Here is a 19,831-nt window from a genome sequence, read left to right on the forward strand (position 1 = left end):
TACCTCGCTCCAGGGCCGACGGCGGACACCAGGTCTACCCTGCTCCGGGACAAAAAATCTGCCTCGCTCCGTGGAGGGCGGCGGACACCGGGTCGACCCGGCCCTGGGCCAGCGTGCTGCTGTGGAGTGTGCCGCCGTGTCGAGGCGGCGGTTCTTGGGGAGCAAGGGGTCTTCCTCGCTCCGGGGAGCGTGGCAGACATCGGTTCGGCCCGGCTCTGGTGCGTGCATGCTGCCGGGGAGGGCGCCGCAGAGTGGAGGCAGCCGGACGCGGGGGCAAAAATTCTATCTCGCTCCAGGGCCGGCGGCGGACACTAGGTCTACCCGGCTCCGGGACAACAGGTCTACCTCGCTCCGGGGAGGGCGGCGGACACCGGGTCGACCCGGCTCTGGGGCTGGCGTGACGCCAGGGATGGCGCCGCCGAGTCAAGGCAGCCAGTCGCGGGGGCAACGGGTATGCCTTTCTCCGGGGAGGGAGGCAAACACTGGATCGACCCGACTCCGGAGCTGACGTGCCGCCGTATTGAGTGCCGCCGAGTCGAGGCGGCCGGTCGCTGCGGGCAACGGGTCTGCCTCGCTACCGGGAGGGCGGCAGACACCGGGTCAGCCCAGCTAAAAGGCGGGCGTGCTGCCGGGCTGGGCGCCACCGAGTTGAGGCGGCCGTTCGCGGGGCAACGATTCTACCTCGCTCCAGGGCCGGCAACAGACACCAGGTCTACCTGGATCCGGGACAACAGGTCTACCTCACTCTGGGGAGGGCTGCAGACACCGGGTCGATCCGGCTCCAAGGCCAGGGTGCCCCTGGGGTGGGCGCTGCTGAGTCGAGGCGGGTGTTCGCGGGGGCAACCGGTCTACCTCGCTCCAGGGCCGGTGGCGGTCACCAGGTCAACCTGGCTCCAAGACAACAGGTCTACCTCGCTCTGGCGAGGGCGGTGCACACCGGGTCGATCCGGCTTTGAGGCCTGCGTGCGGCCAGGAATGGCGCCACCGAGTCGAGACGGCAGGTCGCTGGGGCAACGGGTCTGCTTCGCAACGGGGAGGGCGGCGGACACCAAGTCGACCCGGCCCTGGGGCCGGCGTGCCGCTGTGGAGGGTGCCGCCGAGTCTAGGCGGCAGTTCGCAGGGAGCAACGGGTCTTCTTCGCTCCGGGGAGCGTGGCGGACATTGGGTCGACCTGGCTCCGGGGCCGGCGTGACGTCGGGAAGGGCGCCGCCGAGTCTAGGCGGACGGTCGCTGGCGCAACGTGTCTGCCTCGCAATGGGGAGGGCGGCGGACACCAAGTCGTCCCAGCTCCAAGGCGGGCGTGCTGCCGGGGAGGGCGCTGCAGAGTTGGTCGTTTGTGGAGCAACGGTTCTACCTCGCTCCAGGGCTGGCAACAGACACCAGGTCTACCTGGCTCCGGGACAACAGGTCAACCTCGCTCTGGGGAGGGCGGCGGACACCGGGTCGACCCGTTTCCGAGGGCGGCATGCAGGGGGGAAGGGCGCCACCGAGTCGAGGCGGCCGGTCACTGGGGCAACGAGTCTGCCTCTCTACGGGGAGGGCGGCAGACATCGGGTCGACCCGGCTCGAGAACCCGCGCGACGCCGGGGAGGGCGCCGCCGAGTCAAGGCAGCCGGTCACAGGGGGCGACGGGTCTGCCTCGCAACGGGGAGGGCGGCGGACACAAGGTCGACCCGGCTCCAGGGCGGACGTGCCGCCAGAGAGGGCACCGCCGAGTTGAGGCGGCCAATCGCGGGGCAACGGGTTTACCTCGCTCCAGGGCGGCGGCGGACATCAGGTCTACCCGGCTCCGGGACAACGGGTCTGCCTCGCTCCGCGGAGGGCGGCGGACACCGGGTCGACCCGGCCCTAGGGCCGGCGTGCTGCTATGGAGGGTGCCGCCGTGTCGAGGTGGCGGTTCTCGGTGAGCAAGGGGTCTTCCTCGCTCCGGGGAGCGTGGCAGACATCGGTTCGGCCCGGCTCTGGGGCTGGCGTGACTTCGGGGAGGGCACCGCAGAGTCGAGGCAGCCGGTCGCGGGGGCGACGGGTCTGCCTCACTACGGGGAGGTGGCAGACACTAGGCCGGCCGGGCTTCGCGGCTTGCGTGTCGCTGGGGAAGGCGCCGCATAGTTGAGGCGTCTGGTCGTGGGGCAACGGATCTACCTTGCTCCACGGCGGCGGCGGACATCAGGTCTACCCGACTCCAGGACAACGGGTCTTCCTCGCTCCGGGGAGGGCGGCGGACACCGGGTCGACCCGGCTCTGGGGCCGGCGTGACGCCAGGGATGGCGCCGCAGAGTCAAGGCGGCCGGTCCCGGGGGCGACGGGTCTGCATCGCTACGGGGAGGGCGGTAGACACCGGGTCGACCCGGCTCCGGGGTCGGCGTGACGCCAGGGATGGCGCCGCCAAGTCAAGGCGGCCGGTCGCGGGGGCGACGGATCTGTCTCGCAACGGGGAGGGTATCGGACACCGGGTCGACCCGGCTCCAGGGCAGGCGTGCCGCCGGGAAGGGCGCCGCCGAGTCGAGGAGGCCGGTCGCGGGGGCAACGGGTGTCCCTCGCTCCGGGGCCGGCGGCGGACATGAGGTCTACCTGGCTCTGGGACAATGGGTCTGCCTCGCTCCAGGGAGGGCGGCGGAAACAGGGTCAACCCGGCTCCTAAGCCGGCGTGCCGCTGCAGGAGGCGCCGCCGAGTTGAGGTGGCTGGTCGCGGTGGCAATGGATCTGCCTCGCTCTGGGCAGGGCGGCGGACAACGGGTCGACCCAGCTCCTAGGCCGGCGTGCTGCCGGGGAGGGCGCCACCGAGTCGGCCGGTCGCAAGGGTAACCGGTCTACTTCGCTTCGAGGCTAGCGGCGGACACCAGGTCTACCCAGCATTGGAACAACAGGTCTACCTCGCTCCGGGGCTGGCGGCGGACATCAGGTCTATCCGGCTTTGGGACAACAGGTCTACCTCCCTACGGGGAGGGCGGCGGACACCGGGTCGACCCGGATCCGGGGCAAGGGTGCCGCCGCAGATGGCGCCGCCGAGTCGAGGCGGCCGGTCGCGGGGGGCAAGGTGTCTGCCTCGCTCCGGGGTTGGCGGCGGACATCAGGTCTACCCTGCTCCGGGACAACATGTCTACATCGCTCCGGGGAGGGCGGAGGATATCGGGTCGACCTGGCTGAGGGGCTAGCGTGCCACCGGAGAGGGCACTGCCGAGTCGAGGTGGCCGGTCGCAGGGGGCGACTGGTCTGCCTCGCTGTTGGGAGGGCGGCGGACAGTGGGTCGACAGGGCTACAAGGCGTGCGTGCCGCCCGGAAGGGCGCCGAGTCGAGGCGGCCGGTCGCGGCAGCAGCCTGTCTACTTGGCTCTAGGTCCGGTGGCGGACACCTGGTCTTCCCGGCTCTGTGACAACACATCTACCTCGCTCCAAAGAGGAAGGCGGACACCGGGTCGACCCGGCCCCGGGGCCAGTGTGCTGCCGGGGATGGCGCCGCTGAGTCGAGGCGGCTGGTCGCAGGGGCAACGCGTCTGCCTCGCTACGGGGAGGGCGGCGGACACCTGGTCGACCCGGCTCCAGGGCGGATGTGGCGCCATTGAGGGCGCCGCCGAGTCGAGGCGGCCGGTCGCGGGGGCAACGGATCTACCTCGCTCCAGGGCCGGTGGCGGAAACCAGGTCTACCCTGCTTCGGGACAACAGGTCTACCTCGCACTTAGTCTTATTGCGGCGGACACCGGGTCGACCCGGCTCCAGGGTCGGACGGCTGCCGGGGAGGGCGCCGCCGAGTCTTGGCGGCTGGTTGCGAGGGCAACGGGTCTGCCTCCCTACGGGTAGGGCGACCGACACCGGGTCCACCCGACTCCGAAGCCGGCGTGTTGCCAAGGAGGCCGCCGCCGAGGCGACCAGTCGCGGGGGCAACGTGTCTGCCTCGCTCCGTTGAGGGCGGCGGACACCGGGTCTACCCGTGTTTAAGGTCAGCGCGCCGCCAAGGACGGCGCACCCTAGGCAGCCAGTCGTGAAGGCAACGGGTCTGCCTCGCTTCAAGGAGGGCGGCGAACACCGGGTCTACCCGGTTCCAGGGCCGGCGGGCCGCCAAGGTGGGCGTTGCCAAGTCGGCCGGTTGCGGGGGCAATGGGTCTGCCTCACTTTGGGGAAGGTGGCGGACACCGGGTCTACCCGGCTCCGAGGCTGGCAGGCCGCCGGGGAGGGCGCCGCCGAGTCGAGGCTGCCGGTCGCTGGTGCAACGGGTCTGCCTTGCTTCTGGAAGGGCGGCGGACACCGGGTCGACCCGGCTCCCAGGCTGACGGGTCGCCGGGGAGGGCACCGCGGAGTCGGCCGGTCGCTGGGTCAACAAGTCTACCTCGCTCCAGGGCCGGCGGCGAACACCAGGTCTACCTTGCTCCAGGAACACAGGTCTACATCGCACTTAGTCCAATTGCGGCGGACACCGAATCAACCTGGCTTTGGGGCCGGCGGCATGCCAGGGTGGGCACCGCCGAGTCGGCCGGACGTGGGGACAACTAGTCTGCCTCGCGCTGGGGAGGGCACCGAACATTTTTTCTACCCGGCTCCGCGGCCGGTGAGCTGCCGGGGAGGGCACCGCCAAGTCGAGGCGGCAGGTCGCGAGGCAAATCGTCTGCCTCGCTCCGGATAAGGCGGCAGACACCGGGTCTACCCAGCTCCGTGGTCAGCGGGCCGCCGGTGAGGGCGCTGCCGATGCAGTCGGTCGCGGGGGCAGCGGGTCTGCCTCACTCTGGGGAGGGTGCCGGACACCGGGTCTACCCGGCTCCGGGGCCGGCAGACCGCTGGGGAGGGCGCAACCGAGTCAGCCGGTCGCGGGGGCAACGGGTGTCCCTCGCTCCAGGGAGGGCGGCGGACACCGGGTCTACCTCGCTCTGGGGAAACAGGTCAACCTCGCACTTAGTCTTATTGCAGCGGACACCGGGTCTACCCAGCTCCGGGGTCGGACGGTCGCCGGGGAGGGCGCCGCTGAGTCTAGGTGGCTGGTTGCAGCGGCAACGGGTCTGCCTCTCTCCGGGTAGGGCGCCCGACACCGGGTCGACCCAGCTCTGGGGCCAGCGTGCTGCCAAGGAGGCCACCGCCGAGGCGTCCGGTCGCGGGGACAAAGGGTCTGCCTCGCTTTGCTGAGGGCGGCGGACACCGGGTCTACCCGTCTCCGGGGCCGGTGTGCCGCCTGGAAGAGCGCCGCCAAGGCGAGGCGGCCGGTCGCAGGGACAACAGGTCTGCCTTGCTCAGGGGAGGGCGGAGGACACCAGATCGAAGGAGCTCCGGGGCTGGCGGTCTGCCAGGGAGGGCGCCGCCGAGTCGAGGCGGCCGGTCACGAGACCAACGGGACTGCCTCGCTCCGGGGAAGGCGGTGGACACCGGGTATACCCGGCTCCGGGGCCGGCGTGACGCCGGGGAGGACGCCGCCGAGTCTAGGCTGTCGGTCGCGGGGGTAAAAGGTCTGCCTCGCTACGGGGAGGGCAGCGGACACCGGGTCGAAGGAGCTCCGGGGCTGGCGGTCTGCCAGGGAGGGTGCCACCAAGTCGAGGCGGCCGTTCGCGGGGGGCAACGGGTCTTCCTCGCTCCAGGGAGGAAGATGGACACCGGGTCGACCCGGCTCCAGGGCGTACGTGCCGCCGGGGAGGGCGCCTCAGAGTCGAGGCGGCCGGTCGCGGGGGGCAACGGGTCTACCTCGCTCCAGGGCCGGCAGCGGACACCAGGTCTACCCGGCTCCGGGACAACAAGTCTACCTCGCTCCGGGGAGGAAGGCGGGCACGGGGTCGACCTGGCTCCGGGGCCGGCGTGCCACCGGGGATGGCGCCGCCGTTTCGAGGCGGCCGGTCGCGGGGGCAACAAATCTGTCTCGCTCCAGGGAGGGCGGCAAGCACCGTGTCGACCCGGATCCGGGGCTGAAGATGGCGCTGCCGAGTCGAGGCGGCTAGTCGCGGGGGGCAAAAGGTCTGCCTCGCTCCAGGGCCGGCGGCGGACATCAGGTCTACCCTGCTTCGGGACAACAGGTCTACATCGCTCCGGGGAGGGCGGCGGACCTGGGGTCGACCCGGCTCCAAAGCCGCCGTGACGCCGGGGAGGGCGCCGCCGAGTCAAGGCGGCCGGTCACAAGTGCAGTGGGTCTGCCTCGCAACGGGGACGGCGGCGGACACCGGGTCAACCCGGCTCCAGGGCGGGCGTGTCGCCAGCGAGGGCGCCGCCGAGTTGAGGCGGCCGGTCGCGGGACAACGGGTCTGCCTCGCTCCGGGGAGGGCGGCGGACACCGGGTCGACTCGGCCATGGGGCCGGCGTGCCGCTTTGGAGGATGCCGCCGAGTCGAGGCGGCCGGTCGCAGCAGGCAACGGGTCTTCCTCGCTCCGGGGAGGGTGGCGGACACCGGGTCGACACTTCTCCGGGGCCGGCTTGCCGCCGGGTTAGGCGCCGCCGAGTCGAGGTGGACGGTCGCGGGGTCAACGGGTCTGCCTCGCTCTGGGGAAGGCGGCGGACACCGGATCGACCCGGCTCCGGGGCGGATGTGCCGCCGTGGAGGGCGCCGCCGAGTCGAGGCAGCCGATCGCGGGGGCAACGGGTCTACATCGCTCCGGGGCACGCGGCAGACATCAGGTCTACCCTGCTCCGGGACAAAAGGTATACATCGCTCTGGGAAGGGCGGAGGACCACGTGTCGACCCGGCTCCGGATCCGGCGTGACGCTGGGGATGGCACTGCCGAGTCGAGGTGGCCGGTCATGGGGGCGACGGGTCTGCCTCGCAACGGGGAGGGCGGCGGACACTGGGTTGACCAAGCTCCAGGGCGGGCGTGCCGCCCAGAAGGGCGCCGCATAGTCGAGGTGGCCGGTCGCGGCGGCAGCCTGTCTAACTCGCTCTAGGGCCGGCGGCGGACACCAGGTCTTCCCGGCTCTGGGACAACACGTCTATCTCGCTCCAAAGAGGAAGGCGGACACCGGGTCTACCCGGCTCCTGGATTAGCAGGCCACTGGGGAGGGTGCCTCCTTGGCGGCCAGTCGCGGGGTCAAAGGGTCTGCCTTGCTCTTAAGAGGGCGGCGGACACCGGGTCTAGCCGGCTCTGAGGTCGGTGGGCCGCCGGGAACGGCGCCCCCTAGGCAGCCGGTCGTGGGGGCAACGGGTCTGCCTCGCTCTTGGGAGGGCGGCGGACACTGGGTATTCCTGACTAGAGGGGCGGCGGGCCGCCGGAGAGGGCAACGCCCAGTCGGTCGGTTGCGGGGGCAACGGGTCTGCCTCGCTCCGGGGAGGGCGGCGGACACCGGGTCTACCCAGCTCCGGGGCCGGCAGGCCGCCGGGGAGGGCGTCGCTGAGTCGAGGCGGCCGGTCGCAGGGGCAACGGGTCTGCCTCGCGCCGTGGCGGGCGGCGGACACCGGGTCTAACCGACTCGGGACTGGCGGGCCACCGGGGAGGGCCCCGCCGTGTTGCGGCGGCCGGTCGCGGGGTCAGCGGGTCTGCTTCGCTCTGGAGAGGGCGGCAGACACCGGGTCTACCCTGCTCCGGGGTTGGCAGGCCTCTAGGGAAAGCGCTGCCGAGGCAGTCGGGCGTGGGGCAACGGGTCTGCCTCCCTCTGGGGAGGGAGGAAGACACCGGGTCTATCTCGCTCCGGGACAACAGGTCTACCTCGCACTTAGTCTTACTGCGGCGGAAACCGGGTCGACCCGGCTCCGGGGTAGGATGGCCGCCGGGGAAGGCGCCGCCAAGTCTAGGCGGCCGGTAGTGGGGTCAACGGGTCTGCCTCCCTACGGGTAGGGCGACCGACACCGGGTCCACCTGGCTCCGGGGCCGGCGTGCCGCCAAGGAGGCCGCCGCCGCCTAGACGGCCGGTCGCGGGGACATCGGGTCTGCCTCGCTCTGGTGAGGGCGGCGGACACCGGGTCTACCTGGCTCAGAGGCTGGTGGGCCGCCAGGGAGGGCGCCGCTGAATCGAGGGGGTTGGCCGCAGGGGCAACGGGTCTGCCTCGCTCCGGTGAGGGCGGCGGACACCGGGTCTACCCGGCTCCGAGGCTGGTGGGCTGCCGGGAGCGCGCCGCCGAGCCGAGGCGGCCGGTCGTGAGGGCATCGGGTCTGCCTTGCTCCGGGGAGGGCGGTGGACACGGGGTCTAGCTGGCTCCGGGGCCGGCGGGCTTCCAGGGAGGGCGCCGCGGAGTCGGCCAGTCGCGGGGTCAAAAATTCTACCTCGCTCCAGGGCCGGCGGCGAACACCAGGTCTACCCTGCTCCGGGAAAACAGGTCTACCTTGCTCCGGGGCCGGCGGAGGACAGCAGGTCTACCTCGCTCCGGGACAACAGGTCTACCTCGCACTTAGTCTTATTGCGGCAAACACCGGGTAGACCCGGCTCTGGGACCGGCGGCCCGCCAGGGTGGGCGCCGCCGAGTCGGCCGGTCGCGGGGACCACGAGTCTGCCTCTCTCCGTGGAGGGCGGTGGACAGTAGGTCGACCCGAGTCCGGGGCCAGCGGGATGTCGGGGAGGGCTCTGCCAAGTCGAAGCGGCCGGTCGCGGGGGCAACGGGTCTGCCTCGCTCCGAGGAGTGCGGCAGACACGGGGTCTACCCGGCTCTGGGATCAGCAAGCAGCTAGAGGGGGCGCCGCAGAGTCGAGGAGGCCAGATGCAGGGGCAACGGGTCTGCCTCACTCTGAGGAGAGCGGCAGACACCGGGTCTAGCCAGCTCCAAGGCCGGCGTGGCCCCGAGAAGGCCGCCGCCGAGGCGGGGACAACGGTTTTGCCTCAGTCCAGGTAGGGCGGCGGACACCGGCTCGACCCGGCTCTGGAACCGGCGACCCGCAAGGGTGGGCGCCGCCAAGTCGACCGGTCGCGGGGACCACGGGTCTGCCTCACTCCAGGAAGGGCGGCGGACACCGGGTCTAGCCGGCAGACAACAGGTCGACCCATCGCCCACCCGGTGAGCCGCCATTGAGTGCGCCGCCGAGTCGAAGCGGCTGGTCGTGGGGGCAACGGGTCTGCCTCGCTTCAGGTAGGGCAGTGGACACCGGGTCGTCCCAACTCCGCGGCCGGCGGGCCGCCGGGTAGGGCCCCGCAGAGTCGGCCGGTCGCAGGGGCAACGGGTGTGCCTCGCTTCGGGCACGGCGGTGGACACGGCTTCCACCCAGCTCAGGGGCCGGCAACGCACCGGAGTTGGAGCTGCTGATGCTGCCGGTCACGGGGACAACGGGTCTGCCTCACTCCAGGAAGGGCGGCGGACACCGGGTCTAGCCGGCTCCGAGGTCGGCGGGCCACCAGGAACGGTGCCCCCTAGGCAGCTGGTCGCAGGGGCAACGGGTCTGCCTCGCTTCGGGGAGGGCGGCGGACACCGGGTCTACATCGCTCTGGGAAAACAGGTCAACCTCGCACTTAGTCTTATTGCAGCGGACACCGGGTCTACCCAGCTCCGGGGTCGGACGGTCGCCGGGGAGGGAGCCGTTGAGTCTAGGCGGCCGGTTGCGGTGGCAACGGGTCTGCCTCGCTCCGGGTAGGGCGCCCAACACCGGGTCGACCCAGCTCTGGGGCCGGCGTGCCGCCAAGGAGGCCGCCACCGAGGCGTCCGGTCGCGGGGACAATGGGTCTGCCTCGCTTTGCTGAGGGCGGCGAACACCGGGTCTACCCGTCTCCGGGGCCGGCAGGCCGCCGGGGAGGGCGTCGCTGAGTCGAGGCGGCTGGTCGCCGGTGCAACGGGTCTGCCTTGCTCCGGGGAGGGCGGCGGACACCGGCTCTGGGGTCGGCGAGCTGCTGGGAAGGGCACCGCTTAGTCGGCCGGTCACGGGGGCAACGGGTGTGCCTCGCTTCGGGCACGGCGGTGGACACTGCGTCCACCCGGCTCAGGGGCCGGCGGCCCGCCGGAGTGGGCGCTGCTGAGGTGGCCGGTCGTGGGGACAACGGGTCTGCCTCGCTCCGGGAAGGGCGGCGGACACCGGGCCTAGCCGGCTCCGAGGTCGGCGGGCCACCGGGAGCGGCGCCCCCTAGGCGGCCGGTCCTGGGGGCAACAGGTCTTCCTCGCTTAGGGGAGGGCGGCGGACAACGGGTCTTCCCGACTAGAGGGCCGACGGGCCGCCGGGGAGGGGGTCGCCGAGTCGAGGCGGCCGGTCGCCAGTGCAACGGGTCTGCCTTGCTCCAGGGAGGGCGGCGGACACCGGGTCGACCCAGCTCCTAGGTCAGCGGGCTGCCGGGGAGGGTGCCGCGTAGTCGGCCAGTCGCGGGGTCAACAATTCTACCTCGCTCCTGGGCTGGCGGCGGACACCAGGTCTACCCGGCTTAGGGAAAACAGGTCTACATCTCTCCGGGGCAGGCGTCGGACACGAGGTTTTCCTCGCTCCGGGACAACAGGTCTACCTCGCACTTAGTCTTATTGCGGCGGACATCGGGTAGACGCGACTCTGGCACCGGCAGCCCGCCAGGGTGGGCGCCGCGGAGTTGGCCGGTCGCGGGGACCACGAGTCTGCCTTGCTTTGGGGAGGGCGGCGGACACGGGGTCGATCCGGCTCCAGGGCCAGCGGGCCGTCGGGGAGGGCGCCGCCGAGTCGAGGCGGTCGGTCGTGGGGGCAATGGGTCTGCTTCGCTCCGGCTATGGTGGCGGACACCGCGTCTAGCCGACTCTGGGGCCGGCAGGCCATCAGGGAGGGCACCGCCGAGTCGAGGCGGCCGGTTGCAGGGTCAGCGGGTCTGCCTCGCTCCGGGGAGGGCGGCGGACACCGGTTCTACCCGGCTCCGGGGCCATCGGGACGCCGGGGTGGGAGCTGCTGAATGGAGGCAGTTCGTCGCGGGGGCAACTGGTCTGCCTCCCTCCGGGGATGGCGACGGACACCGGGTCTACCCGGCTCAGGGGCCGGCGGCCCACCATAATGGGCGCTGCCGAGGCGGCAGGTCGCGGGGCCAACGGGTCTGCCTCGCTCCGGGGAGGGCGGTGAACACCAGGTCTACCTGGCTCCGTGGCCGGCAAGCGGCCGGGGAGGGCGCCGAAGAGTCGAGGCGGTCGGTCGCGGGGGCAACGGGTCTGCCTCGCTCCGGAGAGGGCTGCGGACATCGGGTCTACCCGGCTCCGAAGTCGGCGGGCCGCTGGGGAGGGCGCCGCGTAGTTGGCCAGTCGCGGGGTCAACAAGTCTACCTTGCTCCGGGGCCAACGGCGGACACCAGGTCTACCCGGCTCTGGGACAACAGGTCTACCTCGCACTTACTCTTTTTTCAGCGGACACCGGGTCGACCCGGCTCTGGGGCCGGCGGCCCTCCAGTGTGGGCGCCGCTGAGTCGCCCGGTCGCAGGGACCACGGATCTGCCTCGCTCTGGGGAGGGCGGCGGACACCGGATCTAACCGGCTCTGGGGCCGGCAGCCGCCAAGTAGAGCGCCGCCGATTCGAGGCGGCCGGTCACGAGGGCAATGGGTCTCCCTCACTCCGGGGAGGGCGGTGGACACGAGAACAACCCAGCTCCGTGGCCGGCGGCCCGCCGGGGAGGGCGCCTCCGAGTCGGCCGGTTTCATAGGCAACGGGTCTGCCTCGCTCAGGGGACGGTGGCGGACACCGGGTCTACCCGGCTCCAAAACCGGCGGCCCGCCAGTGTGGGCGCCGCCGAGTCGCTCGGTCGCGGGGACAACGGGTCTGCCTCGCTCTGAGGAGGGCGGCAAACACCGGGTCTAGCCGTCTCCGGGACCAGCGTGCCGCCGGGAAGAGCGATGACGACGCGAGGCAGCCGTTCGCGGGTACAACGATTCTGCCTCGCTCCAGAGATGGCGGCGGACACCGGGTCGACCCAGCTCTGGGGCCAGCAGGCCGCAGGGGAGGGCGCCGCCGATTCGAGGCGGCTGGTCGCTGCGGCAAAGGGTCTGCCTTGCTTTGGGGCCGGCGGCGGACACCGAGTCTATACGGCTCCGAGACAACAGGTCTACCTTGCTCCGGGGCTGGTGGCGGACACCAGGTCTACCTCGCTCCGAGACAACAGGTCTACCTCGCACTTAGTCTTATTGCGGCGGACACCGGTTCGACCCGGCTCTGGGGCCGGCAGCTCGCCAGGTTGTGCGTCGCCTAGTCGGCCGGTCACGGGGACCACAAGTCTTCCTCGCTCTGGGGAGGGCGGCGGACACCGAGTCGACCTGGCTCCGAGGACGGCAGGCCGTCGCGGAGGGCGCCGCCTAGGCGGCTGGTCGTGGGGGCAACGGGTCTGCCTCGCTCCGAGGAGGGAGGCAGACACCGGGTCTACCCGGCTCCGGGGTTGGGGGGCCACCTGGGACGGCGCCGTTGAGTCAGCCAATCGCGGAGGCAACAGGTCTACCTCGCTCCGCGGCCGGCGGCGGACACCAGGTCTACCTCGCTTTGGGACAACAGGTCTACCTCGCACTTAGTCTTATTGCGGCGGACACCGGGTAAACCGGTCTCCAGGGCTGGAGTGGTGCCGGGGAGGCCGCCGCCGAGGCGGCCGGTCGCGGGGACAACGGGTCTGCCTCGCTCTTGGAAGAGCGCCAGAAACTGGTTCGAACCTGCTCCGAGGTCGGCGGGCTTCCAGGGAGGGCGCCACCGAGTCGAGGCGGCCGGTCGTGGGGGCAACGGGTCTGCCTCGCTCAAGGGAGGGCGGCAGACACTGGGTCTAGGCAGCTCCGGGGCCGGCGTGCCGTCGGGGAAGCTGCCGCCGAGTTGAGGCGGCCATTCGCGGGGACAACGGGTCTGCCTCGCTCTGGGGAGGGCGGCTAACACCGGGTCTACCCGGCTGCAGGGCCGGCGGGCCGCCGAGGAGGGCGCCGCTGAGTCGAGGAGGCCGGTCGCGGGGGCAAAGTGTCTGCCTCACTCCGGGGAGGGCGGCGGACACCGGGTCTACCCGTCTCCGGGGCCGGCGTGTTGCCGGGGAGAGCACCACCGAGTCAAGACGGCCGGTAGCAGGGACAACGGGTGTGCCTCGCTCCGGGGCCGGCGGCGGACATCAGGTCTACCCTGCTCCGGGACAACAGGTCTACCTCGCACTTAGAGTTATTGCGCAGGACACCGAGTCGACCTGGCTCTGGGGACGGCGGGCCGTCGCGGAGGGCGCCGCCTAGGCGGCTGGTCGTGGGGGCAACGGGTCTGCCTCGCTCCGAGGAGGGAGGCAGACACCGGGTCTACCCGGCTCCGGGGTTGGGGGGCCGCCTGGGACGGCGCCGCCGAGTCTAGGGTGCCAGTCGCGGGGGCAACGGCTCTGCCTCGCTCCGGGTATGGCGGCCAACACTGGGTCTAGCCGGCTTCGGGGCCGGCATGCTGTCGGGGAAGCTGCCGCCGAGTCGAGGCGGCCAATCGCGGGGACAACAGGTCTACCTCGCTCCGGGGAGGGCGGCGGACATCGGATCGACCCGGCTCCCGGGCTGGCGGGCCACCGGGGACAGCGCCGTTGAGTCAGCCAATCGCAGAGGCAACAGGTCTACCTCGCTCCGAGGCCAGCGGCGGACACCAGCTCTACCCGGCTCCGGGACAATTGGTCTACCTCGCTCCAGGGCCAGCGGCGGACACCAGGTCTACCTCGCTTTGGGACAACAGGTCGACCTCGCCCTTGGGAGGGTGGCGGACACCGGGTCGACCCGGCTCCGGGGCCGGCGAGCCGTCGGAGAGGGCGCCGCCGAGTCGAGGCAGCCGGTCGCGGGCACAACAGGTCTGCCTCGCTCCGAGAAGGGCGGCAGACACAGGGTCGACAAGGCTCTCGCTCAGGCGGGCCGCCAAGGAGGGCGCCGCCGAGTCGATGCGACTGGTCTCAGGAGCAACGGGTCTGCCTTGCTTCGGGGAGGACGGCGGACACCGGGTCGACCCAGCTCCGGGGCCGGCAGTCTGCCTGAGAAGGCACCGCTGATTCGAGGCGGCCGGTCGCGAGGGAAACGGGTCTGCGTCGCTCCGGGGAGGGCGGCGAACACCAGGTCGACCCGGCTCCGGGGCCGGCGGGCCGGCGGGGAAGGCACTGCGGAGTCGGCCGGTCACGGGGTCAAGAGGTCTACCTCGCTCCGGGGCCAGCGGCGGACACCAGGTCTACCCGGCTCCGGGGACAACAGGTCTACCTTGTACCGGGGCCGGGGGCGGACATCAGGTCTACCTCGCTCCAGGACAACAGGTCTGCCTCGCACTTAGTCTTATTGCGACGGACACCGGTTCGACCCGGCTCTGGGGCCGGCGGCTTGCCAGGTTGTGCGCCGCCGAGTCGGCCGGTTGCGGGGGCAACGGGTCTGCGTCGCTCCGAGGAAAGCGGCTGACACCGGGTCTACCCGGCTCTGGGGCCGGCAGGCCGCCGGGGAGGGCGCCGCCGAGTCGAGGCGGTTGGTCGCGGGGGCAACCGGTCTGCCTCGCTCTGGGGAGGGCGGCAGACACCGGGTCGACCTGGCTTCAGGGCCTGCGAGCCACCAGGGAGGGCGACGCCGAGTCTAGGCGGCCTGTCGCGGCGTCATTGAGTCTGCCTCTCTCCGGGTAGGGCGGCCAACACTGGGTCTAGCCGGCTTTGAAGCCGGCGTGCTGCTGGGGAGGCCGCCGCCGAGGCGGCCGTTCGCAGGGACAGCGGGTCTACCTCGCTCCGGTGAGGGCGGCGGACACCGGTTCTACCCGGCTCCATGGCCGGCGTGCCGCCTGGGAGAGCGCCGCAAAGGCGAGGCGGCCGGTCACTGGGACAACGGGTCTGCCTCGCACCGGGGAGAGCGGCGGACCCCGGGTCGACCCATCTCTGGTGCTGGCGGGCTGACGGGGAGGGCGCCGCGGTGTCGGCCGGTCGCGGGGGCAGCAGGTCTACTTCGCTCCGAGGCCGGCGGTGGACACCAGCTCTACCCGGCTCTGGGACAAAAGGTCTACCTCGCTCCAGAGCTGGTGGCGGACACCAGGTCTACCTCGCTCCGGGACAACAGGTCTACCTCGCACTTTGTCTTATTGTGGCGGACACCGTGTCTACCCGGCTCCGGGGCCGACGTGCCGCTGGGGAGGCCGCGGCCGAGTCGGCCGGTCGCGAGGACCACGGGTCTGCCTCACTCCGGGGAGGGCGGCGGACACCGGGTCGACCTGGCTCCGGGGCCGGCGGGCCGCCGAGGAAGGCCGCCGTCGAGTCTAGGGAGCCGGTCCCAGGGGAAAAGGGTCTGCCTCGCTCAGGGGAGGGCGGCAGACAATGGGTCAACCTCTCTCCAGGACAACAGGTCTACCTCGCACTGGGTCTTATTGCGGCAGACACCAGGTCGACCCGGCTCGGAGGAGGCGGTCCGCCAGGGTGGGCGCTGCCGAGGCAGCCGGTCGCGGGGAAAACGGGTCTGCCTCGCTCCAGGGACGGCGGCGGACACTGGGTCTACCAGGCTCCGGGGCCGGTGGGCCGCCGGGGAGGATGCTACCGAGTCGAGGCGGCCGGTCGCGGGGCCAACGGTCTGCCTCACTCCAGGGAAGGGCGGCGGACACCGGGTCGACCTGGCTCCGGGGCCGGCGGGCCACTGAGGAAGGCCGCCATCGAGTCTAGGGAGCCGGTCGCGGGGGAAACGTGTCTGCCTCGCTCCGGGTAGGGCGGCAGACACCTGGTCTACCGGTCTCCGGGGCCAGCGTGACGCCCTGGGAGAGCGCCGCCAAGGCGAGGCGGCTGGTCGCGGGGGCAACAGGTCTACCACGCTCCGAGGCCGGCGGCGAACACAAGGTCTACCCGGCTCCGGGACAACAGGTCTACCTTGCTCCGGGGCCGGCGGCAAACACCAGGTCTTCCTCGCTCCGGGAAAACTTGTCTACCTTGCACTTAGTCTTATTGCAGCGGACATAAGGTCTACCCAGCTCTGGGGTCGGCGGCCCGCCAGGGTGGGCGCCGCCAAGTCTAGGCGGCCGGTCACGGGGGCAACGAGTCTGCCTCGCTCAGGGAAGGGCGGCAGACAATGGGTCGACCTCTCTCCAGGACAACAGGTCTACCTCGCACTGGGTCTTATTGCGGCGGACACCAGGTCGACCCGGCTCGGAGGCGGCGGCCCGCCAGGGTGGGCGCCGCCTAGTCGGCCGATCGCGGGGCCAAGGGTCTGCCTCGCTCCAAGTAGGGCGGTGGACACAGGGTCAACCCGGTTCCGGGGCTGGCGGCCCGCCTGATTGGGCGCCGCCGAGTCGGCCGGTCGCGGGGATAACGGGTTCGCCTCACTCCAGGGACGGCGGCGGACTCTGGGTCTACCAGGCTCCGGGGCCGGTGGGCCGCCGGGGGGACAGCCGCCGAGGCTGCCGTTTGCGGGGGCAACAGGTCAGCCTCGCTCTGGGGAGGGCAGCGGACACCGACTCTACCCGGCTCCCGGGCCGGCGGGCCACCGGGGAAAGCACTGTTGAGACGGCCGGTCGCGGGGGCAACAGGTCTACCTCGCTTCGAGGCCGGCGGCGGACACCAGCTCTACCCGGCTCCGGGACAACAGGTCTACCTTGCTCCGGGGTCGGCGGCGGAAACCAGGTCTACCTCGCTTTGGGACAACAGGTCTACCTCGCACTTAGTCTTATTGCGGCGGACACCGGGTCTACCAGGCTCCGGGGCCGGCGGGTCGCCGGGGAGGCCCCCGCCGAGGCTGCCGGGTGCAGGGACAACGGGTCTGCCTCGCTTCGATGAGGGCGGCGGACACCGGGTCTACCCGGCTCCAGGGCCAGCATGACGCCTGGGAGAGTGCCACCGAGGCGAGGCAGCCGGTCGCGGGGACAACGGGTCTACCTCGCTCCGGGGCCAGCGGCGGACACCAGGTCTACCCGGATCCGTGAAAACAGGTCTACCTTGCTCCGGGGCCGGTGGCGGACACCAGGTCTACCTCGCTCCGGGACAACAGGTCTATCTCGCACTTAGTCTTATTGCGGCGGACACCGGTTCGACCCGGCACTGGGCACGGCAGCTCGCCAGGTTGTGCGCCGCCGAGTCCGCCGGTCGCGGGGGCAACGGTTCTGCCTCGCTCCGAGGAGGGCGGCAGACACCAGGTCTACCTGGCTCCGAGGTCAGGGGGCCGTCTTGTATGGTGCCCCCTAGGAGGCCGGTCGCAGCGGCAATGGGTCTACCCGGCTCTGGGGCCGGCGGGCCGCCGCGGAAGGCGCCGCCGAGGCGGTCGGTCGCGGGGGCAACGAATCTGCCTCACTCCAGGGAGGGCGACTGACACCGAGTCTATCCAGCTCCGGGGCCGGTGGGCCGCCGGGGAGGGCGCCGCCGAGGCGGCCGGTTGCGGGGGCAACGGGTCTGCGTCGCTCCGGGGAAAGCGGCTGACACCGGGTCTACCCGGCTCTAAGGCCCGCGGGCCGCCGGGGAGGGCGCCACCGAGTCGAGGGGGCCGGTCGCAGGGGCAAAGGGTCTGCCTCGCTTTGGGGAGGGCGGCGGACACCGGGTCGACCCGGCTCCAGGGCCGGCGAACCGTCGGGGAGGGCGCCGCCGAATCGAGGCGGCCGGTCGCGGGGGCAACGGGTCTGCCTCACTCCGGGGAGGGCGGCAGACACCGGGTCGACCCGGCGCCGGGGCCGGCAGGCCGCCGAGGAGGGCGCCGCAGAGCCGGCCGGTCGCAGGGGCAACAGGTCTACCTCGCTTTGAGGCCGGTGGTGAACACCAGGTCTACCTCTCTCCGGGACAACAGGTCTACCTCGCACTTAGTCTTATAGCGGCATTGGCTGGGTAGACCTCTTGTCTACGGAAGTGCGCCAAGGGGTCGCTGTTTCTGGCTGCCTCCAGCTGCGTCATCGTAAGAGGCGGCTCGGTCAGCTGCGCCCCCTCGGTCACGTCCATTATGTTCTCTTGGTGCCATCCGCGGCCTCGGGCTTGTCTATACGTATTATGGGAGGCGAGGTTACGGGCCGCTTCCTCGCAGGTTGACCAGTGCCTGTGTCCGTATGGCGTTGGGGCAGAGACCGCGCGTGCGGTGACCAGACCAGAGAGAAATACCGCCGGTTTCAGTACTGCCCAGTTGCTGGGACAGGTTGTGCCGAGGTGTGACGCGAGCTGCTCCCCGGCCCAGGCCAGGTGAGATGGGAAGCAAGAAACGAAGCCCGCGAGCGTGTCCCGCTCCTGGCCCAGCCGTTGCCGGTTCCGTGAAGGAGAAGGGAGCCGGGCGCGGGCCCGTTCCTCCAGCCCGATGGTGTTGGCGGTCGAGGCGGCGGCGCCTCATCCTTTTGCTGCCCGGCCTTAAGCCGAGGCCGAAGGGAGCCGGGTGCGGGGCCGCTCCTCCAGCCCGATGGTGTTGGCGGTCGAGGCGGCAGCGCCTCATCCTTTTGCTGCCCGGCCTTAAGCCAGGGCCCAGGCCCGCTCGTCGGGTGCGACTTTTTTTCTGGGCTGCCGGTCCGGTGCGCGGTGATCGGCAGCCGGGGCTGGATGTGGCCGGGGTCACGTTGAGCCTGCCGAGACTTTCCCCGGCCCCGTCCCCGAGAGTCCCCCCGAGCACGGCTCGCTCGGCTGCCGAGGTGGCTGTGCCTCGTCCCCCGCTCCCGACCTGTGTTGCCCCAGTGTGTCCGTGTCGGAAGGGCTTGCGGGGGACGTGCAGTGGGGCGTGTAGCCTCACCCCCACGGAGTTTCGCGGGCCGGGGTTGGTGGCGCCCCGTCCCCGCCGTGTGATGTTGAAAGCGTCCCCCTTCCTCGGCCCTAAGCCGGGAACCCACGTAGCGGACAGGATTTTTCTGGGGCGGCGGCCGGCCCCGGTGGCCGGTCGCGCCCCGTAGCGCGGGCCGGAACCTGAGAGAAAGCCCCCGGCAATGTCGTGGGCGAGGCGGCGGCACCTCACCCCATCTCGGTCCTGGCGGGTGCGACCGAGCCACACTGCGCCTGGGCGGCCAGTGGTGTCTGGCCTGTCCCGGCCGCCGTGGCTGCCGGCGTGCTTGGGTTCGCGAGTGGCTCTGCTTTTTTTCCGTGTGCCGATGTGCGTGGTGGAGTGTGGGGGCTGCCCGCCCGGCCTTTTTTTTTTTTTTTCCTTTTTTTTCTCGCACGGCCTTAAGCTGCGGCACCGAGAAGCGCGCTGACGACGAAGGGTCGCGGGCCACGAAAAGTCGAACCAGGAGAGAGAAGCTGGCTAGAGAGAAGGGTTCCGTGTCCGTGGATGAAGGGGTGTTTAGGGGGGACGTGAGAGGAGGCGCGGGCCTCGCCCCCACCCCTGGCCCGTGACCCCTGTGGCTAGCACGGGTCGTGCGATGCATAGTGTGCTTTTACTTTTTCGGTTTTTTTCGCTCCTTTGTTGTTGTCCCAGGGAAAAGTGGCCGCGGGGCCTTCGTCTCACCCACCGATCGATGAGGCTTTTTGGGTCGCGTCGGAAAGGGCCCTCTGCCGGCCGGCGACAGTGTCCGGTTCTCGAGCAGGGCGGTCTCTTTTCCGATTCGCTTCCCGTTGCTGGCGAGGTGTCGCTCTTCCCCCGCTGCTTGGGGAGGAACGTCTTTTACCGTCCCGGGCTGTGTGACAGCCGCGTGGCCCCACGAGTCCTCAGGTGTCCTTCGAAGCACGCGAGGTGCCGGTGCCAGCTTCGGTCCCGAGTAGAGCCCTGTGGGTGCCGGCCGCGAGCAGCTCTTGGGCGGTGGTGCGGCTCGAGCTCAAGCCGAGAAAAAACAAAAAGCAGGCCCCAGAGAGAGGGATGAGAAAAACTGATGAGAGGGGCACGGACGGGGGAAAAGAGCCCGTTCCGTGCTCACACCGCACCGGCGCTCCTTTGCCGCGCTGCCGCCTGCTGCAGAGCGAGCCGCCCCGGTCAAAAGGGGCCTCGGTGTCCGGGTTGCGCCTGCCTCGTCGGGTCGCTGTCTCCTCTAGCACGTCTGGTGCTTTATAGGGCCGGCCTCAGGGGGCGGGTCAGTCCCAGCTGAGCCCTCGTCCCACGCGCGCCCAGCCGCGCGTGCGGTGGTGGTTACCGTGCGAATGCGAGGCCTGGTCTCGAAGGGCGCGGGCCCAAAGAGAAGAGAGAGACCGAGAGAGAAAGGCCGCGAGAGAGAGAG

The 19,831-nt window shown here is 71.2% G+C and overlaps 1 protein-coding gene across 1 annotated transcript in view; it reads right to left on the reverse strand.

The window, feature by feature from the left end:
• The window catches only part of LOC306815242 (olfactory receptor 14J1-like), a gene marked incomplete at its 3' end in the record, with an annotated part of 246,743 nt that overhangs the window by 112,366 nt on the left and 114,546 nt on the right, over positions 1-19,831 (reverse strand). The window lies entirely within an intron of this gene.

The sequence above is a fragment of the Erithacus rubecula genome (assembly GCF_903797595.1).
Source record: "Erithacus rubecula genome assembly, contig: scaffold_110_arrow_ctg1, whole genome shotgun sequence".
NCBI classification, from domain to species: Eukaryota; Metazoa; Chordata; class Aves; order Passeriformes; family Muscicapidae; genus Erithacus; species Erithacus rubecula.